We start from the raw sequence: 26,384 nt of genomic DNA on the forward strand, positions 1-26,384 counted from the left end.
GAGCTTTTGGAAGACCTCGGTGATGTAATCGTTCAGGCTGCTATTTGACACCGAATCTGGGATACCGCGGACTCTGATATTATTACGGCGGGATCTGTCCTCCATATCGGCAATCTTGTCGCGGAGGGCGGAGACTTCCGCCTGTAGAGCTTCATGAGAAGAGATCAGTTCATTATGGGAAGTGGCGAATTCCCCCATTTTGGTTTCGATGTGGTCAGTACGGCCGCCTAGGTCGTCTATAGATCTCTGGCATGCCTGTAGGGTGGATCTGAAATCTTCAGAGACCTCTTTTTTAAATTGAGTGAGGAGGATTTTCATAGATCCTACCGTAAGGGCCTGACCATTATCCAGAGCCGCTACATCTGGTGAGTGATGTTCAAGGGGGGGGGGGTGCCTGGCGGGGTTGGGGCGAGACTGCAGGGGATAGAGTGGGGGGGGGGTCCCCGGCGTCCTTATGCTTCTTAGCACTCACCGGGGGGAGTTTGAAAAAGTCAACTTGTGACACTGACTTAGGCACCTTATTCTTTTTGTTAGGCATATTAGGGGTAAAGCGGGAACTCTTGGTGATAAATTTACAAGATCGGGCTCCAACAAGCTTTGTGACGTAGAAGGCAGGAACACAGGTGATGGTTCACATATCTCGTACAGTTAACTCTGAGTCAGGGCCTCTCCGCCAACACAAAGGTCATTAGACCGGCATGTTGTGACAGGGTACCGCAGTGCACCCCCTAGGACCAGAGGTAACGCTTCCAGGGGATAGCGGAGCAGAGTTCACGGGCCAAAAGGCCCAGGCCCTGGCCTTCACGAGAGGTGTCAGATGCAGGATACTGACGCTGGTGGGGGGGGAGTTCCCAGAAGCGGCCGGGTAGTGTTGGCAAAGGGGGATATGAGGGTGGCCCCGACTTGCTATATTGTATAGCCACCGAAGTGAGACTACCCAGAAGGGGCTTGCACCCCAGAATGCGTCTGGCAGACGGTTTGATACTTCTGTGCAGTTGTCACAGACTCGTGTACCGGCTGGTGTACAGCCTGCTCTCTATATCCTTGAGAGGGAGAGGGGGGGTATATTGTGTGTGGGCAGTCTGTGGGTCACCCTTTCATCTGGGGTGGTCAGGGTTGTAGAAGTTGACCCCCCCGCCAGCCGTTTTACTCACAGGCCGTGGCGGCAGCAGGAGCAGCAGCCCCCCGGGAGCAGCAGCCTCCCGGGACCGCCTGAGCCAAGATGGCCGCCGCCCCAACCAGCGCTGGGGAGCGCCCGCTTTTCCCGGCTCCCCTCCCGTCCACCAAGTCTCACCGGTGCTTCAACTGAGGTGGGGGAGGTAGGGGCACCCCTCCGCCGTCTCCCCCGCAGATTTCCGTCCCTCCTTCCGCCTCCGGCTGTCACGTTCGGCCGCGACGAGGTCCTGGAGCTCCGACACGGGCACGGGAAGGCACTCGAGGCCGCGGCTTCAAGGCAGGTGCAGGCCGCAATCCGCAGGACGGGATTTCTCCCCTCCCCGACTCCGCGGCGCCCACACTACCGAGCCGGGCAGTAGTCAAGAGTCTGCTGGGCTCAGTCAAGCGGTCTGGAGCCGGTAATTTGCCGCTTTATATAGCTTTTTGTAGCTTTTTGGGGCCAACTTCGGGAGCGCTCACAGAGACGCGTCTCGCTCCCTGTAACGCCAGGCCACGCCCCCCTGTGTTCCCTTCTAAATTCCCATTTAAGCTGAAGAATCTCATCCATCCGATGATCGATGATTTCTTCTGGGTCTTCAGTATTGTTGGTGATATATGTACAACATTTCACCCCAAACTGTGTAGAGAGGGTGACACAATATCCTCCTGTCATAGCTGTCAGATAGTTCAACACCATCCGATGTTGGACTAGCTCTCTTTTATATGCTTGTAACTCCTTCCCAGTGTATCTAAAGGTGTCATCATAAATCTCAGTGATGTTATCTACCAAGCTGGCTAATGCTTGGATATACTTAAAATTTATGACTCCTCTGGCGGTATGGGTGATATCTAATGCAATGAGGAGTTGGATACCGAATGACTCGTGTATCATTTCAGAAGCTAGGGGTTCTTTCTTGATTGTTAAATCCCTTTTATGGATTTGATCATAATGGGTATGAGTGTAAGGAGGAGGTATACCTCTGTGTATGCTTACCATCTTCTCATGTGTGAGGGTCATCACTTCAGGTAACACTCTACCTAAATAACAAATTCCAACGTAGTTCATGGAGAGCCATTTGTACGCCCTTCTACCACAAATATAATAAACATCGTCAGGGAGAAAATAAGGGACAGAGTATTTCATGATCTTGTCACACATTATCCATAAGAACATCCCCGTCCCCTGCTCCCTGACTCGTTCCTCACAGGTTTCTGGCTGTAGGGTCATATTACAGTAGCCGGCTGATACTCTGCCGGCCATCATTTTATTTCTCTTCACCGTGTAGACATATTTATAGTGTCTCCCACTGGTTCGGATCTTTAACAATAATTCCTTATCAATAGGCTCTCCATCTGGACGCTGGGAGTAAGTTATTGTCTGGTTGTGCCATGTCACTTCCCAAGTACCAATCGTTCTGGAACTCGAGAAGTTCATACATACCAGGGATTTGTCCACTTGGTATGGGTGTAATCTAAGACTAGGGGACCTGGTATACAGGTATCTCTTATCCAGTGGCCTCCCTTTATTTAATACGCTTATCTCCGAAATATTAAGCGGGTATGGGACTAGGCCTACACTACTCCTTTTATGTAGCACTTGTGAACACACCCAGCATTCTGTTTGGTTTAAGACCTTACCCACTAGTGAGTGGTAATCACTCAATGGATGTCGGCCTGTAGTTGCCTTACTTGTCGACTGACATCGCTGGATGCATTCTTCTTCCATTTTCGGTTGACAATATCTACAGACACAGTACTCACCAGACAATAACTCATCACATAGCCCTTGAACTACGTTTTCCTCATACCTTTTACCTTCTCCTGCTACGGGCAAAGTATCAAGCTGGTTTAGGGATTCTACCTCACCCATATCTGGGTCCATTATTACACTGTCAGAACTCCGCTCCGATCGCTCTAGAATGTGGCAGCCACCGAGTATCCTTGAATGAGGAAGAGGAAACAGGAAGAAAACAAAGAAATAGATGTACAACTGTGAACCTGTTGCTTGGAGTCCTTCCATCATCTCTACCAGGGGACCTTTATTTGCTCTGCTCTTTGACCTTTGCTCGCTCAGGTTGCTTGACCTTGGCTGCCTTTCAGTCTTCCCGGAACAATGCTTCTAGCGATACTTCTTCTCTTTCGCTCTCTGCACACTGGGACTCTGGGTTACTGGCTTTCTTGCAGTGGGACGAATGTATCCAAGTCTCTCTCTCTGCGACTTTAATTGATGTAGTGCTGGTCAACAAAACTTGGTACGGTCCTTCCCAACGGTCTATCAAACAACCTGAGCGTAAAAAATTTCGGATCATAACAAAGTCTCCTGGTTTAAGATTATGACAATTCTCGATAGGCATATCAGGTGTTAATAAATTCAGCTCCTTTTGTTGTTTCCTTAGCTGTTTAGCTTTAGGATATACTGTACAGTTAGCTCATTGTTACACTTGAGATCATCCTATGGGTCTATCATGACGTGTGGCTGCCGACCAAACAATATCTCGAAGGGGGACAAGTTGAGCGGAGCCCTGGGAGTGGTCCTAATGCTATACAGCACAATAGGCAGTGCCTCTGGCCATAACAACCCTGTTTCAGCCATGACTTTACCCAATTTGTTCTTAATAGTACCATTCATTCTCTCAACTTTGGCGCTCGCCTGGGGACGATATGGAGTATGAAGTTTACTATTAATCCCCAGGAGTTTACACATGATTTGGAAGACCTCTCCTGTGAAATGAGTGCCTCTGTCACTCTCAATGACCTTTGGGATACCATATCTACAGACAAACTCCTGACATATTTTCTTTGCTGTAAAGGTAGCAGTGTTGGAGGCAGCGGGGAAAGCCTCCACCCAGCTGGAAAACATGTCAACACATACTAATACATATTTCAAATTTCTACAGGGTGGTAACTGTATGAAGTCGATTTGTATTACCTGGAAAGGGCCTTCTGTAGGAGGGATGTGGGATGGCTCTGTTGGGATGGCTTTTCCAACGTTCTTCCTCAAACAGGTGAGGCATGACATTGCCACTCTACCTGCTTGAGAAGCGAACCCTGGTGCACACCAGTAGGCCTTTACCAGCTTGCACATACCTTCCTTCCCAAGATGTGTCAGCCCATGGGCCGCCTCGGCTAGACTAGGAAGGTATGCCCTGGGGGCCACTGGTTTCCCGTGTCCATCTCTCCAAAGTCCGGTGGACTCTTGGCCACATCCCTTCGACTTCCATACTGCTCTTTCCTGTGGGGAACACAAATTCTGCATGTCTATCAGTTTGGATGTGGATACCATGTTCAGTGTACAAAGGTTTGTAGGATGGGTCAAAATATTTACAGGGCATGCGGCCCTTTTCGCTGCCTCATCAGCGCGGCTGTTACCAAGCGACACCGGGTCCTTCTCTGATGTGTGAGCTTTGCACTTTATAACAGCCACTCTGTCTGGGAGCTGGATAGCTCCCAGAAGTCTTCTAATGTATGTCGCATGCGCCACTGGTGTGCCAGCCGCCGTCATGAAATTTCGGAGGCGCCATAGGGCTCCAAAATCATGCACTATTCCGAAAGCATATCTGGAGTCGGTATATATGTTAACTGATTTTCCTTTGGCCAGTTCACATGCTCTGGTCAGTGCCACCAGTTCTGCTACTTGTGCTGAGTGAGGTGGTCCCAAGGGTTCAGCTTCCACAATACCTTCTCCATCTACTACCGCGTAGCCTGTGCACAGCTCTCCCGTCTCCGTCTGTCTATGACAGCTACCATCAGTAAATAAGGTTATGTCTACCTCACTTAATGGGCAGTCGCTTATGTCAGGACGTGCTGTAAAGGTCTGATTCAGGTAGGTCATGCAATCATGCTTGTCCTCACCCTCACTAAACTCTGCTTTACCATATTCAGCAACATTCCCATCACCCTCCACCCTTTGTGCCTTGGAGGGCACATGAGGAAGGAATGTGGCTGGGTTTAGTGTGTTGCATCTTTTGATGGTAATATTTACTGGGGCCATCAGCGCCAGTTCCCACTTTGTGAACCGTGCTGAGGACACATGACGTGTTTGGGCAGAATTTAGGAGGGCAGAGACAGCATGGGGAGCATGAACAGTTAAATCGTGTCCCAACACCACATCCTCACTCTTGTTTACTAGTTGTGCTATTGCGGCCACACTTCGTAAGCAAGTTGGGAGTGAGCGTGCTACTGTGTCCAGCTGGCCACTGTAGTACGCTACTGGTCGGTTGGCATCACCATGTTTTTGGACAAGTACTCCTGCCGCACACCCAGCTGATTCAGTTCCGTACAGTTCAAAGGGTTTCCCATAATCTGGCATTCCCAGTGCTGGGGCCTTTGTTAGGCTCACCTTTAGTTCCTCGAAAGCCAGCTCAGATTCCTCAGTATGATAGACCCGGTCTGGCTTAGTTGAGGAAACCATCTCTTGTAGTGGTAATGCCAGAATAGAGAACCCTGGGATCCAATTGCGACAGTATCCACACATGCCTAAGAACGTACGGATCTGGTGCTGGGTCTGTGGCAGTACCATGTTCTGAATCGCTTGGATTCGGTCGTCGGTGAGGTGTCTCAGCCCTTGGGTAAGGCAGTGGCCCAGATACTTAACCCTGGTCTGGCATAATTGTAGCTTATCCTTTGATACTTTATGTCCTGTCTCTGAGAGATGCATCAGCAGCTGTCTAGTGTCATCTACTGATGACTCCAGTGACTCAGAACACAACAATAAGTCATCGACATATTGTATTAGTATCGAACCACTCATGGGTTGAAAGGATTGTAAACAATCATGCAAGGCCTGGGAGAAGATGCTGGGGCTGTCTATGAATCCCTGGGGGAGTCGTGTCCAGGTATACTGTACTCCTCTGTAGGTAAAGGCGAACAGATACTGGCTGTCAGGGTGTAAAGGGACAGAGAAGAACGCAGAACACAAATCAATGACAGTGAAATGAGTACAATGAGGTGGTATTTGCATCAGGATGACAGCTGGGTTTGGCACTACGGGGAATTGGCTCTCAACTACTTTGTTTACCCCTCTTAAATCCTGCACTAGTCTGTAGCCCCTCCCCCCGCTCTTTTTCACAGGAAAGATGGGACTATTGGCAGTGCTGGAAGTTCTAACTAGAATTTCCTGTTGGAGCAATCGCTGGATCACAGGGTATACTCCTAGCTCAACTTCAGGTTTTAAAGGATATTGCGGTATTTTTGGGGCTATCCTGCCTTCTTTTAAACGGATCTCTACTGGAGCTACATTTGCCATCAGCCCAGCATCCTGTCCATCTTTAGTCCAAAGGGAACTCGGTATTTGTGCTGTAATTTCAGCTACCCTAGATGGATTTGACTCTATAACAGTGGAATACAACATTAGCCTCTGAGGACTGTCCAGCATATCTTGCACTTCTTGTGTAAGATTTCTAGGAGTGTCCAGAAATACCCCATCGGGGGTGCAATAGATGACACATCCCATTTTACATAGTAAATCTCTACCCAGGAGGTTAGTCGGGGCCGCTGCAGCCAACAGAAAAGAGTGTTTGGTATGCAGAGGCCCGATCGTAACATCTGCTGGTTTCGTCAGTGGGTAATGCTGTATTTTTCCTGTTACCCCAATTGCCGCTACTGATTGGTCAGTGAAACCCAAGTGAAGAGGAGTGTTGAGAACAGATCTGGCCGCCCCTGTATCCACCAAAAAGGTTTGCCTTACTCCAGCTATATCAACCTTCACCTGAGGTTCCTCTCTAAGGTGTTGTGTCAATCTAACTGGCTGTAGGATACAGGTATGACCTGTTTCCTATTGTCTTACCTGGGTTGCCCTTAATACAGTGTCAGCCATCAGATGGGGAGGAGGCATGTTGCATGACCTGTCTGTCTCCTCCCATTGTCTAGGGGTTGGGTATCTCCGTGTCTCACCCTGGTGAGATTCCCAGTCTCGCTTATGTGTTTTGTGACTCCTGGGGTTTCCTGACCTACATTGTGCTGCAATGTGTCCTTCCTTATTGCAGTTGTAGCAAATAATGGGCTTTCTACCTGTGTCCCTGGTGTTTCGTTGATATGCAGCTTTATTCGGGGCATTTGTAAGAGCTTGGATGCTAACCATCATCAGTTTATCAGTTTGCAGTTCTCTGTGCTTCTTGATGTTACGGTCGTGGTCCACAGCGGATTCCCGTAGGGCATCCACTGTCATTCCACGCCAATTTGGGAAAGAAGTTTGGACTCTGGCTCTCAGGTTGTCTTTAAGCCCTTCCACCAGCACAGAGACAATCATCTCCCTCAGGTGGGGGTCATCCTTAGGCTCGGAGACACCAGTGTATTTTGATACCGCCAGCAAGGCCTTAGCGAAATAATCAGCAGCAGATTCACCATCCTTTTGTTTGATGGTGAAAATCTTGCTATATTCCACTGCCGCAGGAAAATATACTCCCAATTGTAAGTTGATTAGGCGTATATTTTCCTGGTTGATCTCATCATTTATCTCCCTGTCCACTTTCAATCCACTATCCTGAATGAATTTCGGGATGTCTATGTGGGTAGGGAGACAGGCCCTCAACATGATTCTCCAATCCTTGTTGGTGGGCTCATCAGAGTTTCCCAGATCCCTTACAAATTTCCGGCTCAGAGCCAGATCTTTCCTAGGATCAGGGAAATCTGTAATGATGGACCGCAGCTCTAACTGTGTCCATGGGTTTAGCATGGTCATCTTCCTGGTAGGTATCACACCCTCTCTGTCTGCCTTACCATAGGGAACCTCCAGTGTGCGTACAGGGTATGTTTGTACCACATCCGCATTACTGGGACCTGCTTGGGAGTCATCTGTGTCTGTGCTGTGCAGTGCTTTCTTACCTGGGTCCAAGACTATGCTGTTGGCATCAGCCGTCTCCTCTTCCTGTGCTGGAGCCCCAGCAGCAGGTTTAGCCGGTTCAGCTTTTCCCTCAATCATGTTAATTGCATGGGAGACGGCCAGTGCCAACAGCTGCTCGTTTTCCTCTCGGGTTTCCTTATAAGGGGATAAGACAGGGTACAAGTTAGCAACGGATAAATTATTACTCATGTCTTGCTTATTAGTCATTAACCCCTTCGGCACATATGGGGGTGGGGGAGCTGATTCTATTGCGGCAGCGGTTGCATTTTTATTGTGGCTGATTGTATCTGGTATTGCCAGACCTCTGATTCCCCATTGTTCCTGTCCTTCCTTCTGCCACAATTTAAGAATTTCTATGTGCTTCACTCTCTTCTTACGACTGGAGAGTAGACATATTTCATCTTTTACTGCCGATAAGATTTCTGGATCAAAGCTACCAACACTGGGAAATTCTAACTTGCTGCCTTGTGTCATTTTTCTCCATTTCTTTTGGTAAACAACTGCTCGTTCACCGTGCTTACAGCACATTATGAAAGCCGCCGATCCTTTTGGTCGACTCGCTTCCTCCCTAACTGACACGTTATCACAGCGTGACCCGTTATTACCCATAATTACAGGAATAAACGTTCACAGCTAGTAGATACCGGTGGGTTGTTACTTGTCTGAGAGCTCCCCAAAACACTCACTTCTCAGCGTCCTAGAACAGTCCCACAATCAAGCGGGTGCGAAGGCTACGAGGTATGATACTCAATCGCCAAGCTCTCAACTAGCAGCGAACTTCTAGTTGACCTACAAGGCGCGGGCAATTTCTCCAGGACACAGCAAAACTTGTTTTTCCTGTACCCCCAGAAACCGGATTTTCTAAAGTAGCTGATCGGATCACTGGGTTCCGATTTAGCTTCTTGTACCCTCCTAGTGGATCAAAATAGGTAGTTCCACGGAAGGGGCAGTTCCTATGGGCACGTCGTCACGTGCACCCTGGTCCTACACTGGACTGTCCTACACTGGACTACACTGCGCTTGAGTCGTGCCGTCACACACCCGTTCGCCTCAGTTTTGTTTCACACTGGGCGCTAGTTACACCTTGGTCTTATGCTTATACTTGAAATATTTCTGTACAGAAAATCTTCCCAGGCTGGTAGCTTCTCACTAGATACTTATGCAGGTATAAATCCCTTTTAAATGGCTATAGGAATCTATTAAAATAATGCTTGAGTTGCTTGTTTTTGGAAAATGAACAAAAAGAAAAAAACGTATTTTCTCTTATTAATCACCGCCTTATCCACAGTATATTACTATACTGTTTTAAATAAAGCTAGTGGTTTAATACTGTTCACCTTTGAGTTCCTATGTGTGCTGCATGTGCAGTGCCAATGAACAGCCACGTGTGTACGTGTGTTGTTCACAGGCCGCCGATGAATCGGCCACCCACGTGTTCTATAGTGTATTTGCAAGGTTGCGCTCGAGTTTCGCTATACGCAGTAATTGCACCTAAATGTGGAATAAATCCCTTAACTTCGTCCGAAAGTTACGTATCAAGATGCGAAATAAATCCCGCACTTAATCGCGAAATAAACCGCACTTAATCCGTAAATCACAAGAAATTGACGTGCGACGCGCACCTTGCGTAATACACAATAGACACTTTACGTTACTGTAAGAGGCCCAGAACTTATCGCCACGTGGCGGAGTCCCTGGCCCTGCAGTAACTAACACTAAAAGTTATAGTTTTGCACAGAGGGGATCCTCTATGTACTATAATAAAACACAGGCTCCACGTGTGCGAACCTTATCGCATGTGGCACATATACTGTAATGAACAAGCAACTCAAGACACTATACCCCGTTAAACTACTTGTGGCAGGCAGAAGTACAGTTTACTAAACACTTAATATATGCTTTAAAACACGTGGCTTTATGTTTCACTTATTGTACTTCGGGTTCAACGCTAGCACTTCTTGAACCCCGCACCGCCGCGGACCTGGCCTATCCAGCAATGGATAATAAATACTTCCACCCTTTTGCTGGTATAGGTCAAGCCGCGCGCCTGGTACTGAGCTCCAGAATGTGAAACGGCCGGACGATGCCCCCAATTGTTAATGTCGATTAAATATGACCAAAGAAACAATAAGTGAAAAGCGCAGGTTACGTATTATGTCCGTAACCTGCGTACCCTTTTAAACCTAACTACGTGCGAACAAAACGTAGCGCAGCGTAGTGTACCTTTATTGTGTATTATACACCAAAGAACCAATACCTTAATAAGAGATCCCTTCACAGTAATTTGTCTCTAATCTGCGAATATACCTTTGAGGACAGTGTCCGTAATATACCTTTATCGCTAAATGCGAATAACAGACACAACCACAGTATAGAAGTAAGGAGATAGAAACTCCGTAAAAAAAGATGTATTTAAGTCCCTAATGGACAAAAGGGGGTTACAGGAATAGAAAATACAGGTATAACAGGTAATACAATAGACTAACAATGAATACAATAATCAGGCTCTACTAGGGGAAGAAAACAGATACAGGATACAATCAGCCAACAATACAATAAAAATAAGTACCGTGAATGCAACCGTTTACCGTCTCATCAAATATGCGCAGCGCAGTCCGGTCGGAGCTCGCTATCGTTCAGGGTTGAACTATAGCCCGGTCGAAGGTCAGGGAAAGGAAGATGTGCCGAAGTGACCAAGGCCGCCCTGGGTCACCTATCTTATAGGGTCAGAAGGGGGAGGTCAAAGGCCATTCCTATTGGTCGGAGGTCGTATGTCAGGTCCTCTGTGATTGGGGGTAAAATGATGCACCTGGTTTGAATAGGTGCAGGGGAGTGAACTTTGGAGTCCTTTGTTACGTCAGTATCGTCGTCAGGGGTTGTAAATAGCTGTAAGAACCGGTTACATCTGGATTCCTTTGTTATACCTTTTTCAACAGAAACTGTCCTGGGAATATGGATTATGTCCATAACTATCGGGCCGTGTGTATTGCGAAATATTCGCAATGACCGGAATACTGCGCATAAGAAACGTAACGTAACGGTACTAAACATGATACAGACGGATGTAAGCAATGCTAACTAAGCTATGTGTGGCGTTCTAAACCAGTGTCAGTGTCAGTGTGTTCTTATGAATTTATGTGTAATAGTATGGCTACTCTTCTGGTCCACTTTGTCACACAGACTCGGGTATGGAAACTTTATTTGCGCAACTCTGTGAACCAAAATGGCGGCCATACTATTGTAAAATGGCGTGTATGCAACTCGACTTTAACAGGGCTGTGGCTGATGGGACGCTGACAGGTGTGATTATGAGGAATGAAGCATGTCGTTTATCTGCAGGTCACGATAGTGTAGGTTAGCTGTTGTGGGGGCTGTCAGTCCCACTTAGATCATCTGGCATATTAAATGGGCAGCAATATCAATGCTGGACAGCGGCGAGCCTATTCTGTCCCTGGCTGTCAGCCCCCAATGATGATTGGCTGCCCCGGCCTAAGTCCATTTTAAATGTAGCGCCACTGCTTGATTGGCTTTGGTCCTGTCAGCAAGGGTCTAACTAGAACTTTGTGTGCCCCATAGCAAAATCTAGAAAGGTCCCCCCCCAACCATTGTCCCTACAATACAAGAGAGGGAGGGGTATGAGAGTGAGAGAGGGTTAGAGAGGGAGGGAGAGAGAAAGAGGGAAGCAAGAGAGTGTTGGAGAGAAAGAGGGAGAGACAGGTGGAGACAGGGTGCTAAAGGAGGAGAGAGATAGAAAGAGAGGGAGACGGTGTCAGTGGAAGAGAGAAAGTGAGAGAGAGGGAGGATGTAATAAGCAGGACAGACACTACCTGACTACAGCAGAGGATGGGGCGGAGTACCATATGGGTGCATAGATGGGCAGACAGATGGATGGGGGGATGGACAGAACATTTGTGGGTGCTCATAAACAGATGGATAGAGGCATAGTTAGACAGACAGGTTGTCTGATGGGCATTGCCTCGACAGACAGATAAGGGGGCATAGACAGACAGACGGCTGGGTGAGGGAATGGTGAGCAGAGGGGCAGTCACACTCAGCCTGTGTTACTCAATGTACTAATACCCTGACATCTCCCTCTGCAGGCCACCCCACCCATTCCCAGCCCTGACAGCAGCTGCCAACAGTGGGGTTCCATGTGTTTGGTTCCACTCACTGTGTGTTCGGCTCCCCTCCTCGTTTCCTCCTCCACTCCCTGTGTGTGCGGTGCGCGGCTCCCCTCCTTCACTCACCGTGTGCGGTGCGCGGCTCCCCTCCTTCTCTCCCCGTGTGCGGTACCGGCTCTCCTCCTCCACTCCCCGTGCTTGTTGCTACCAGACCAGTACCTCTCTGGCTGGTGGTCCACTGCAGCAACATGGAAAGGATGCCGGTCCCCAGCGCTGCTGCATCAGATGTAAGCGCTGCTTCCGGTCACTCTCCATCTCTGCAGCGCACATGAACATTAAACCTGTCACCTGCCAGCTACGAGGTTCAGGGGGGAGGGGGGGGGGGAGAAGAGAATAGCCTGCGCACGCACAGTGTCCCCCTGATGGCGGCTGATGCTCTCACATATTTTAGTAAACGTGAACGGCGGGATGCCAGGCGGACGGTGGCACCGGGCCCCTTTGACCCCTTGGGCCCCGGTGCAGTGCACCGTCTGCACCGGCGGTAGTTCCGCCCCTGATGCAATGTGTGCTGATATGGGGGTATATGCAGTTATTCAGTCTGTGCTGACGTGTTGGTATATATGCACTGTGTGCTGATATGGGGGTATATGCAGTTATTCAGTCTGTGCTGATGTGTTTGTATATATGCAATGTGTGCTGATATGGGGATATATGCAGTTATTCAGTGTGTGCTGATGTGGTGGTATATATGCAATGTATGCTGATATGGGGGTATATGCAGTTATTCAGTGTGTGCTATTGTGGTGGTATATATGCAATGTGTGCTGATATGGGGGTATATGCAGTTATTCAGTGTGTGCTGATGTGGTGGTATATATGCAATGTGTGCTGATATGGGGGTATATGCAGTTATGCAATGTGTGCCGATATGGGGGTATATGCAGTTATTCGTTCTGTGCTGATATGGGGGTATATATGCAATGTGTTCTGATATGGGGGTATATGCAGTTATTCAGTCTGTGCTGATGTGGTGGTATATATGCAATGTGTGCTGATATGGGGGCATATGCAGTTATTCAGTGTGTGCTGATGTGGTGGTATATATGTAATGTGTGCTGATATGGGGGTATATGCAGTTATCAGTGGCGTAACTACATATCCAGAGCCCCCCCGCCAGGAATTTTGGGCGCCCCACCGCACAACTTAACACTCCCCGCCCCCCCCCCCCAGAAATATTAACACCTTCCTTACCCCTTTGCCGCCGGCGCCATTGCCTCTAAACCGGAAATGCAGATCTGTCGGGTCCCCGGCTCTCCCGGCTCCGGCTGCAGTGCTAATATAATAAGTGACACTCAAAAAATGGCTGCCCCCATAATGCAGACAGTTTTTGAGGATGCTAGAGGAGGTGGCGGTTTCCTCTAGCAACCTTAAAAGTGGTCTGCTGTATGGGGGTAGCCATTTTCTGAGTGTCACTTATTATATTAGCACTGCAGCCGGAGCCGGGAGAGCCGGGGACCCGACAGATCTGCCTTTCCGGGTTAGAGGCAGCGGCGCCGACGGCAACGGGGTAAGGGGGGAGGGCAGGAGTCAGGACCCGACAGAAGGTAACTATAGTCCCGCAGACCCCCCTGGCGCCCACACCTTCTTAGCGCCTCCCCGCCACCGAGGGGGCTGCGGGACTATAGTTACGCCACTGGCAGTTATTCAGTGTGTGCTGATGTGGTGGTATATATGCAATGTGTGCCGATATGGGGGTATATGCAGTTATTCAGTGTGTGCTGATGTGGTGGTATATATGCAATGTGTGCTGATATGGGGGTATATGCAGTTATTCAGTGTGTGCTATTGTGGTGGTATATATGCAATGTGTGCTTATATGGGGGTATATGCAGTTATGCAATGTGTGCTGATATGGGGGTATATGCAGTTATGCAATGTGTGCCGATATGGGGGTATATGCAGTTATTCAGTGTGTGCTATTGTGGTGGTATATATGCAATGTGTGCTTATATGGGGGTATATGCAGTTATGCAATGTGTGCTGATATGGGGGTATATGCAGTTATGCAATGTGTGCCGATATGGGGGTATATGCAGTTATTCAGTGTGTGCTATTGTGGTGGTATATATGCAATGTGTGCTGATATGGGGGTATATGCAGTTATGCAATGTGTGCCGATATGGGGGTATATGCAGTTATTCATTCTGTGCTGATATGGGGGTATATGCAGTTATTCAGTCTGTGCTGATATGGGGGTATATGCAGTTATTCAGTCTGTGCTGATATGGGGGTATATGCAGTCATGCAATGTGTGCCGATATGGGGGTATATGCAGTTATTCATTCTGTGCCGATATGGGGGTAAATGCAGTTATTCATTCTGTGCCGATATGGGGGTATATGCAGTTATTCATTCTGTGTCGATATGGGGGTATATGCAGTTATTCATTCTGTGCTGATATGGGGGTATATGCAGTTATTCAGTCTGTGCTGATATGGGGGTATATGCAGTCATGCAATGTGTGCCGATATGGGGGTATATGCAGTTATTCATTCTGTGCCGATATGGGGGTATATGCAGTTATTCATTCTGTGTCGATATGGGGGTATATGCAGTTATTCAGTCTGTGCTGATGTGGGGGTATATATGCAATGTGTGCTGATATGGGGGTATATGCAGTTATTCAGTCTGTGCTGATATGGGGGTATATGCAATGTGTGCTGATATGGGGGTATATGCAGTTATTCAGTCTTCTGATATGGGGGTATATGCAGTTATTCAGTGTGTGCTGATGTGGAGGTATATATGCAATGTGTGCTGATATGGGGTTATATGCAGTTATTCATTCTGTGCTGATATGGGGGTATATGCAGTTATTCAGTGTGTGCTGATGTGGAGGTATATATGCAATGTGTGCTGATATGGGGGTATATGCAGTTATTCAGTCTGTGCTGATATGGGGGTATATATGCAATGTGTGCTGATATGGGGGTATATGCAGTTATTCAGTCTGTGCTGATATGGGGGTATATGCAGTTATGCAGTTAGTGCTACTTGCCTTATTCTATGTAGTGATGCAGTGTGAGGTGTGAGTTTCCTGTGTGTGCAGAGAGTGAAATGTCAGCAATAGTGGTGTAGTGATGCAGTGTGTGCAGGTAGTGGTGCAGTGGGTGCTGATGTAATGTCAGTGACGGCAGAGTGGGTTGGCATTGTAATGTTGGTGACGGCTGTGTGTGCTGGTAATGTTTGATGGATGTGGGGTGATGTATATCTGCTTAGTATGCAGACACAGACACATCCATTCCATTGCGCCGTTAGAAAGCATCAAGCCACAACATCACGCTGCCTCCGTGGGTGCCCCGCAAACCCTGAAATGCTGCAGCCAGAGTGACAAGGTCCCTGCTCCCCTCAGAAGGCGTTAAGCAGGTGGATGTAGGGCTACCCAGCCTTTCATGGCTCCCAGCTCCCTTTCAGTATATATGTGTGTGTGTGTGTGTGTGTGTGTGTGTATATATATATATATATATATATATATATATATATATATATATATATATATATATATATATAATTTTTTTTTTGTAGAAAGAATAGCACAACACTCCACAGGGTTATATCCAAAGACTGTGCCAGGATAATGCATCCTAATGCCATAACAGATAGATGACACCCAACAGGCAATACATTACATCACATCACATGAATATCGTCTTCCTCGACGGCCGCTTCGGTGCTATGTAGCACCTTCATCAAGAGGGGTCATTAAGAATATGCACAAAGGACAAGCATTAAATAGGGTCTCCACATGTGCACTCACCTGCTGCAATCAGCGCCGCTCACCGGCATAGTGCACCAGCTCCCCCGCCTCTCTGCCGCCCGCCGTCAGTTCAGAAACCCTGCACCGGAAGTGACGCCAGAAGCGGAACCAAAGTGCCGGCCAGATTGCAGGGGGAAGGAGGAAAGGTTCCACTTACCCGGAAGTGCGCGTCATCGGAGCTAGGGTTGCCATGGTGACCTGAAACAACAATCTGTGAATACATTGCGCTCACCTTGCTGACACATATAAACAAACAATTACAAACACAACAAAGAGACACACAACATATAAGAAAAGAAATACAGGGCAAACATTATTTACTACTAAATATCAGAGGCATTCAATGCAGTGCTGCTATCAATTAATGGTCAGTAATATTGCAGAAAGGGAAAGAGGGTGAATTCCTCATTGAGGCCATTAGGACAGGGTTGCCTACTTTTGAAAAATCATTTCAGGGAGAAAAGTAAAAGACAGGGGGCGAGCCTTCATCGCCAGGGGATGGGCCTTGCGTCGCCAGGGGGCGGGCCTTCCAATATTTTGCTAAGCATGCAACTGCAAGAAAGGCGGCAACTGCATGCAACTTGGAATCCTACCCTATAAGTAGGGATCCCGCCCCCTTTCACAGACCCCACCCCTTTAGCAGACTCCACCCCCATTAGGGCTGCTTCCATATATTTCCCGGGCTGGTTTTTCATCCCAATCCGCCCCTGTAGCGTAATATGATCAGGGCCGTAAGAAGGGTTTGACTGGACAGTGGCTGAGGTACTCACCCTGCCCGGTGTATAGCCCCCGGGCGTTAGTACAAATAGCTGAAGATGAGCAAATTGAAAAATGTAACATATACAGCAAACGGTTGTGCAAGAAGCCTAAAAGAGCAATAACAACATTGTGACATCTGGAATCACAAGGGTTTAAATATGGATCTTTTCCTGCTCTTTGGACAAATAACACGACCACTCAAGTGCCATATACTGTATAATCATTGGTTACTGGTGAGTTACTAGGATTGCTCGCTGTATAGAGTGTACATGGATGTTTAGGTTGTCACATTACCATGGCTTTTCCTGTATGTTTAAAGCTGCTTTAAGGGAACAGCATTTCAGTTGGAATTCAGTGCATTGTTGCACCCGCATTTGTGTAGACTCTGGGGGTACCCCATCCTGTGTGTTTCTTTAGTCAGCTTTCCTCTTGCACTCTCCTCGCCTTGGTGGATACATTGTCTCACGTAAGGCCTGGCAACATCGGGGTTGGCGCTGGCATTACCAGCTCCTTCGAACCCGGTTGTTATAGGTGAAGACTAGCATCACACGTGTCCGTCAACCACGAGGAGAGGCAACAGAGTTAGGGGTCAGGTTTGGTGGTACCCCCCAGAGTCCTAACAATGCCTATTGTGCCTTATTTCATTTTCCTCATTGTGGCTGCAGATGTTTCTTTTTTCAATAAAACCGTTATAATTACGCGCTGTTTCGTAGCCTGTTACCATTGCCTTATATTCTAGTAGTATTTCCTAATACCGCTTGCTGCATTTAGCGTTCCAGATGAAAATGGGAAGTTTTTACCTCCAACTCTACTAAATAAATGCTAAGATTCTGGCCGTGCTAATCTTACATATATGAGCAACGGTGGTATATGAACGGGTTGGGATCATTTGGTCTACAGCATGATGGTCGACAGTCATTAGGTTGACACCATTAGGTTGACATGGGAAAAGGTTGACATGGGTCTATGTCGACAGATGACAAGGTCGACATGGTTCTAGGTTGAAAGGTCATTAGTTTGACAGGTCGTTAGTTCGACAATGTTTAGGTCGACAGTCAAAAGGTCAACATGGGGTTTTTCACTGTTTTTCGACCTGAATGTCAACACAGTCGACATGGACACAGTTTAAAGTGCACCACATCCCCTTGTCGGGCACGGTGCCTCGCTGCGCTCGGCACACTATTTTATTCTAGTGGATGGTAGGGCATGAAATACCGCCTGTCGGCACGTCGGCTCAAAAAACTGTGAAAAACCCCATGTCGACATTTTGACTGTTGACCTAGACAATGTCGAACTAATGACCTGTCGAACTAATGACCTTTCAACCTAGAACCATGTCGACCTTGTCCTATGTCGACCTAGACCCCTGTTGACCTTTTCCCATGTCAACTTAATGGTGTCGACCTAATGACTGTCGACCATCATGCTGTAGACCAAATGACCGAATCCCATATGAATTGCTTCTTGCAAATACGCCAGTTACCCAATCATTTATACTTTTTTTAATTTAGTGGTTGCGATACTATGATTTTAATTTTAGACCTTAGGGCTTTTCTTAGGTGCGTTAGGCCCCCCCAATCCTTAATCTAGCTCTGTCTGATTGGTTTACTTGCCGATACTGTTGCCAAAATCACACTTTAGCCTAGAGTTTGCCCAAAATATGCCTTACAGTCCAAGTTTTAAGGATAGCCATGCTTGAGTCCAGGAGTTTAAATCAAAATGAGTACTGTTAAGTCATGTGTGCTCTCACATGGACATCCTTAAAACCTGGCCAGTAAATATGGAGTTTGGGACATTCTGCCTTAGCCTATAACACTGTTTTTCTGTAGCTCGTGTGATGTTATTCCATGATGTATCGCACGACCTGTGGCACAATGTAATGTATTAATTTGGAGCTCTATAAATCATGTGATACTGCATCAGCTAATGTTAGACACATTTATTTATACACAAGTAAAACAATAATCAACAAATCTAAAATAATGACCGAGACCTATTGGCGAGGAAAATCATCAGGGTTACTAATTACTAGCTGATGTACCCTGCGATACCCAAGGTTAAATGTTAAGTTAATGATCAAGTTGTTAAGTTATCAATGAGTTCGGTGTAACTGTCACCATAATAATAATAATTAGCAGCTTAGCAGCTCTTCCAACACACCCATGAGGTGGCTGCTCAATGTCGTTTTTTTTGTGGGGTGTCGCCAGTAGCCCTAATCCCCAGCTTGTTACCGTCAATTCCCTCCAGTTTTTAGAATAGAAAAATGATTGTAGAAACTGGGAGGGATCAGGAACAAGTCTTTACAATCATTAGATTGTTTTCAGAAAAGTTATATAAAAAAAGAAAAGGATTAAAAAAAATTTAAAAATTTATTAATAGTAGATGGGAACTTACCGCTTTAGACCTTTGATCTTACATTGTGGTGGTTCTGATTTGCCGGGGAGCCATCAGGTGAGGTGGGAGAGAAGGTTCAGGCTGAAGAGTCCCTCGCGGCACAGAGGGCAGATGTTGGTGACCTTCAGCCATTCTGTTAGACAGGGAACATGGAAGGTGTGGTGACAGTGTGACAAAGCCATTTCCGTACCTACCTCAATGTTAGAGATGCAGATGGTGCAATACTCTGGTTTCTCTCCTTCCGCAATGGTGTGCCTGCAGAAGGTGGGAAGGTGGGGCTTGAAGAACTGCATGAATATTTCCAGCAGGAGCCGATCTGGTCTCACTGCCTCTGCCTGATGGTCACTGGCACTGGGCTCATGTCCTCCTCTTCCTCTCTGTCCAGATCTTCCTCTTCCCGATGATGGTCCAGACCTTCTTCCTGATCGACTCCCATCGGATGGTCTGCGGCGTCCTGACCTCAGCCAAGGCAGTCTGATGTTCTGGCTGGGTCCATCTAAATGATATTTCATATATTGTAGATATAACAAATAGCCATATGTGACATGTGAGGATCAGATATTGCTGGTGTACAATAAGAGTTCCAGCAATAACATGATTTTATATATTAAATTACCATACAACTGAAAAACAGGGCTGCAGCAGTATGCGTGTACGGATGCAGGCCCCAATGTTTAGCGGTTCCTGATCTGTAACTAACAGCAGGGGAGGTGCCAGCCAGTAACACAGGGACACTGGCCAACCACCACTACTGTAATCCCTCCCACTACATATGACAACTGCTAGAGAAGAGAAATTGGTCTAAAGGTGGCCATACACCTACAGATTTATCTTCAGATTTGGCTGGTTGGAACGAAAACATGGTTATGGATGAGAGCAAGTTGACCATTTGCTTGGAAATGCTGGAAAACTGCCAAACTGTCATTCAGAAATCACCAGATTTTTGTTCCAACCAGCCAGATCTGAAGATAAATCTGCAGGTGTATGGCCACCTTAAGATTTAATTTACTGAACAAAATTTTTACTGACCTTCATTTCCAATTAGCTGGGCCAACTCTCGACGGCTCATTTTAGCCGGAGGCAGAGGGTGATCAAAGTAAGAAAAAAAAAAAGGGGGAGAAGAGAAAGAAAAAGCACAGATGTAATTGTGCGCTGAGCTCCACTCACTGGTACAGTAACTCACAGAGATCACTGGCAGCGATTACTAGCCGGAAAATGAATCTCACCTGAGAGGTATTTTCTTTCCTGTGTCCACATCCACTTCTGCCCAGGAAATGCCAGTGCTGAGGCTTTACACCATGCATCATTCAGATGTGGCATGCGGGCGGCAGTTGGTGATGGCCGTGCGGCACATCACATCTACATTATATTCCACATCATCCTCTTCCCACTCATCTTACACAGGCGGACAGGGGGAAATGGCCAAAAACAGACACTCAAACATATGTACATGTGTAAAACTAGCTTCTGTGCATTAAAGTAGCAACCCAGTATCTGTAATACACTGTGAGACAGATTTATTAAGCCTGATGAAGTTGCACCAGCCAATCAGCCCCTAACTGTCAATGTTAAACCTTTCCTGTTAGGAGCTGATTGGCTGGTGCGTTATCACTCTCCACTTTATCATGTCACCAGGCTTAGTACATGTGGCCCTGTGGGAGGTGATTTGCTGATGAAATGAAAATGTAAAGAAAAATACAGTTTTCCAGATTATTTGATGCTGCGCATCTCAGAGTGTCTCAGTTGTGCTGGGTGACTTGTGCTGGATGTTGCATTACAGCTACAATAGGTACATGAGGACGCATCTGTATGTATGTAGGTAGATATGATTATATTATATTGTCATTTTTTTATGAATACAGAGGATGACTATACAGAGAACAGGGACGTATAGGTGCAAAATGCCATGGTCTGACAAAAATGCCCTGCCCCCCAGTGTGACTGTAACCACCAGGGCCGGATTAAGGTCTGTGGGGGCAGCTTCCCGGGTGCCTACTAATATAAAGTTAAATATTGAAAATGTGTTCCTGGGGCCACCATTTATATATATATTATATTGTATTTACAAAAGTATGTGATATATAAATGGTGGCTTTCACAGATTATACTGTGTAATAAAACAAATAGCCCCAGGAACACATTTTCAAAATTTTATTTTATTTTATATTAGAAGGCAACCGGGAAGCTGTATTTGCTATAGTTACTTTTAAGCAAGATATGTGTGTATATATATATATATATATATATATATATATATATATACACTAGGTTATTCATCGCGCCCTACGGGCGCTATTCACACTGTCGTAAGGGGCTCTGCCCCCTTAATTTGTGAACGTTTGTATTATTGAGAAATATGGTTAGAATTGTATGAAAGATGCCTGTATTGCAACTTGAGTTATAGGTGAAATGTGTTAAATAGAGAGCATATGATTTTGAAGGGGTGTGTATTGTTTTGTTTAACTAAAAAGCGGTTACAGAGTAAGATGTACATTGATAGTGTGGAGGGTACAGTGACATTTGTTGGTGTGGCGGGGGTGTGCGTGCGTGTTGTTTAGGTGTGTGTGCAATAGTATAGTAGGGTGTTTTTGAGTCAGCGGCTCCCCACTGGTAGAGGTCACGACACAGGAAAACAGAAGGCTGGGTAGTGAAAGGGGTGTGTGGGCATAAGGGGACGTAAGAGGAGGGTGGGGGACACTGTGCAGCTTCTACCAGTGGGTGAGGGTCCAGCGTGGCAGCACAGGAGTACAGGATGGTGGCCCTTAGTCATTGTCTCCTCCTACTGGGTGGGAGTTAGGGTGCATGAGAGCAGGAGGCTGGGTGGTTAAGCATGATAGGGGAATGTGGGCAACACAGGGTGAGCGGGTCCCCACTGGCGGAAGTTACAGGACAGGAAAACAGGAGGCAGGGCATTGATAGGGGTGTGTGGGCATGATAGGGGTGTGTGGGCACTTTAAAAAAAATCGAAACTTGATCGGTTCTACTTTGCCATCGATGTAGTCAACATGATGATTTGAAATCATTGATGGTCGATGGGCATCCCTAGAACTGGAGGAGGGTGGGGGACAGTATGCAGCTCCTGGCAGTGGGTGAGCATCTCCACTGGGAGGAAGTGAGGGTGCATGAGAGCAGGAGGCTGTATAATAGTGGTATGTGGGCAAGACATTGATAAAAGTTGTGGCGCTGGTGCAGAGGACTGTGGGGATACTTCTGGCTTCTGGCAGTGGGGGAACCAGCGAGGGGGTTGCGGGGGTCTGCGAATCGCGGGAGGGGGGGCACGGGGGTGCCGTGAATCATGGGGGGTGTGAATTTCAGGAGGGGGATCGTGAATCGCGGGATGGGGGGGCCAGGAATCACGGGAGGGGGGGGCGGCGTGAATAGAGGGAGGGGGGGTCACGAGGGTCCGCGAATCGTGGGAGGGGGGATGCGGGGGTGCCATGAATTGCCGGAGGGGGGGGCGTGGGGGGGGGGCGCGAATCGCGGGAGGTGCCGTTCACCTAAACATGGTGGAAGGTGGGCGTGTACTGTAGCCCTGGCTGGGCGGGGGGAGGCGATGTCAAGGGGTGGTGGTGTGTATAACACTGGTCTTTTCCCTGGGGGGGGTTTGTGTATAACGCTGGGCGGGAACGTTATACACACGGAGATGAGTGACAGATCTGGATAAATATATAAGAGATGCTTTCTTGACAGTAACTATAGCAAATACAGCTTCCCGGGTGCCTTCTAATATAAAATTAAAATATTGAAAATATGTTCCTGGGGCCATTTGTTTTATTACACTGCATAATCTGTGAAAGCCACCATTTGTATATTATATTTACAAAAGTACGTATATATATTATTATATATACACACACACACACATATACATACTTTTGTAAATATAATATATAAATTATATTATATAGTATAAGTGCCTGTGCACGCATGCGCAGATCTATGAATTAAGCCCTTAGCTGCTGCCCAGTGACGGCAGCTTTTCCTATAAATGTCCTGCTGCTGCTCTTTGTACATTCAGGTGGGGTGCTGCTCATGGAGATGTTGCCCATGGCAACCAGATTAGAAAATGACAGCTGCAATTTAATTCATTGCTATAGGCTATACCTCTTTACCTTTTAGCTATACCACACAACTTTTTACTTCTTAGTATCGGGACCTGCTGCACCAGAGGCGAGCCTGACCTGAAAAGGGGCTGGGCCATGGGAGGGGAGGGTGTGGCCTCAGTTGGAGGGGAATAACCAAGTGATAATTTTTGGGGCGTGCCCAGCACTACCCGAGGAGCTTACGTCACACCCCCGCCACTGGCAGATGGAGAGAGAGGCCCACGGCAGACAGGAGATTTCAAAACTCCTTTTCCATTAAATAGGGTGGCTGCTGATTGAGTTGAGGGTTTGGTAAGTATGTTGGTGTAAAAGTGAGGTGTGTGTATGTGTGTGAAATAAAGTTATACTTCTCTGTGTGTGTGTGTTTTATTTTAACATTATTTTTACAGGTGGACTACAAGTCCGAGCGGGCCCATTAATGCCCCGCATGCTGGGACTTGTGGTTCTCCTAGTCCAAGCATGCGGGAGAGGTCTGCTGGCACTTGTAGTTCTCCTGCATAAAGCAATCTTACGTATATGAGATTTAACCCCATCAGGCCGGCGTCCACTGGCCACGGACGCCGGTTACCCCGGGTATCAGCCCTAGATGGATGAAGCCTGGGGGGGACCCCTTTATTGGGCGGTCCCTGCTCCTCCAGGTACCCCGTCCATAGGTGCCGATTTATGTTTTTGCTGGTGGGTGCTCAAGCCAAAAATATAGGGGAGTGGCTTCATGGGAAAGGGGTGTGGCCACAACCTATTACTGATTTATATTACGCAGCAAGCACAGTTGTCTCCAATATTCAAATTATAGCAACAGTGCCAAATACCTAAATGCCCACATAGTGCAGCTACAAAATCCCCCCCCCCCACAGTGCCAAATACATAAATTCCCCCACAGTGCCAAATACATAAATGCCCACACAGTACCTGTGCCAACGACGAGGGATGTGGAGTTCAGTAAGACACGGGCGGGTGGGCCGCTGCTGAGCAGGTGGGTGCTCATCAATTTCCGTGGGTGCTCGGGCCCTCAAGCACCCACAGAATCGGCACCTATGACACCGTCCAAGGCTGACCAGCCACAGTGCTCATGTTTCGTCCAGGGGACCTTATATAAAAAGTGTCCCCCGGCTGTGGCATGACACCGCGGGCTGTTGGAGCCCGGTGCTGGTTTCAAAATACGGGGGACCCACAGATTTTTTGTCCCCCGTATTTTTGGAACCAGGACCAGTCCAAGAGTCCGGGGCTGGTTTCAGAAATACGGGGGACCGCTATGCTTTTTGTCCCCCGTATTTTTGGAACCAGGTTCGGCTCAATGAGCCCGGGGCTGGTTATGTACAGGAGGGGGGACCCCACGCAATTTTTTCTACCAAAAAAAAAACATTTTTTAACACAGGACCATGCACAGATCTCAATGATCTGTGCAGGGTTCTGGCCAATTCGCCTGTCAGAACCTGGTGTAAATGTTTTGCGATTTTTAGACACATTTTCCCGAATTCGCATCTCATTAAATATGCGAATTGTATACTTTTCAATGGGAAAACATCTGGATGCGAGTTCCGGCGCTACTAAAAATCGCACTTTCAGAAAGTGCTATTTCGCAGCAAATTAACCGTTCTTTTCGTTTTTCGCATCTCATTAAATATGCAAATTCGTTTTTCGCATCTCATTAAACCTTGCCCAATGTTTCTCATCATAGTGTACCTAGGCATTTTTTTAAAATGTTGTCAGTTGAGACTTGATAAGTTCTCTTAAAGCTACAGAGCATGTAATGTTGGATAGTAGGGGTGGAGATCTGAGTATTGTTGTTGGGTGAATAGCCCCACTCATTGATGCGGTGACGGTTGTATCTGATGCGACCTGATGCCGAGATGTTGTCTCGTACCTTTCTTCTGCCGGCTAGTGTTCTGTGTCATGTCATAACCCTCCTTTAGATGTTCATTCATGTTTATTATCTAGTATCCATTAGTGTTTATGCTTTTTATGTTTTTTACTTTTTCATATATTTTCTTCATATTTTTGATGAAGTTTTAGAAAAATGTAAAAATGCCAGCGCCGATTACAGCAACGGTTCTTTTAGTATAAATAAATACAAATGCCGCCACACCAATTAATTGGTTTAGTTAAATATTGCACCCAACAAAAGAACAGTCGCTGTGGGTGACGCTGGCATTTTATCGGATAATCTCTCACAGCAACATCGGCACTTACAATCAGGGCAGCCGAGAGGAATGCCGGGCCCCGGTAAAATTTTGGGGGCGTGGCCTAAGTGTCTCTGTTGTGGGAACCTCCCACATTTAGGCCACACCCCAAAATGTTTAGAGGAGGGTGAAAGAAAACTCTAAAAACTGTAATTTCAGAAGCAGCACACACCTACAGCATGTGCTGTGCTGACTGCAGGCTCAGCATGACCACTCACGCTGTCAGTGAGACACTCATGCTGAGCCTGCTGTCAGCACAGCACATGCTGTAGAAGTGTGTGCTACTGTTGCTACCCGGGAGGGATGGAGGCGGAAGGGAGGGGTCAGACCAGGGCCCCTGCGGGGCCCCTTCAGCAAGCGTGGGCCCGGGTAATTAGAACCCGCTCCCCCCCTCTCTCGGCTCCCCTGCTTACAATGTAACCTTCAAAGTGCCTAAATCTAACTCTCCTCCCCTCAGCCTCGGGATGCTGGCAGCCATTGTCTGCCTTCGGTGTCCTGATTCTTTTCGAAGTTACTGTCCCGGTGTTCTGACAGCAGTTAGGATGCCTGCGTCGGTATATTCAACTTCGGCATCCTGACCGCCAGGATGGTGACTGCATCACCTTTGGTTGCCCATCTGCAGCTACAAAGTCCTTCCCTGGCGTATATCCATGCATCCAAATATATAACTCTGAACATGCCCAGTATCAGTGGCATAACTATAAAATGAGCCCCCCCCCCCCCCCCCCCCCCAGGAAATTTCGGCAACGCCACCCCTCCCCCCATAAAATAAAGCCTGCCTCCACCTCCACTGGTAAAATAAAGCCACCCCAACCCTACCTTACCCCGCTGCTTGCCGCCACCACTGGGTCTGTGCCCGGGATCCCTAGGTCTACTTGTCTGCGGTTTTGGGGCTCCTCCTGGCTGGCTTTTTCTAATGAATAATGAAAATGACCCTCGCAAAATGGCTGCCTCTAGAAGCAAACCGTTCTTTAGGATGCAAGAGGAGGCCGCCGCCTCCTCTCGAATCCTGAA

General features: G+C 47.4%; 1 long non-coding RNA gene across 8 annotated transcripts in view; it reads left to right on the forward strand.

Annotated features, from left to right (window-relative positions):
• Positions 1–26,384, forward strand: part of LOC146035212 (uncharacterized) — a 286,716-nt gene that overhangs the window by 82,084 nt on the left and 178,248 nt on the right. The window lies entirely within an intron of this gene.

Source organism: Crinia signifera, chromosome 9, assembly GCF_055691185.1.
Source record: "Crinia signifera chromosome 9, ASM5569118v1, whole genome shotgun sequence".
Taxonomy (NCBI): Eukaryota; Metazoa; Chordata; class Amphibia; order Anura; family Myobatrachidae; genus Crinia; species Crinia signifera.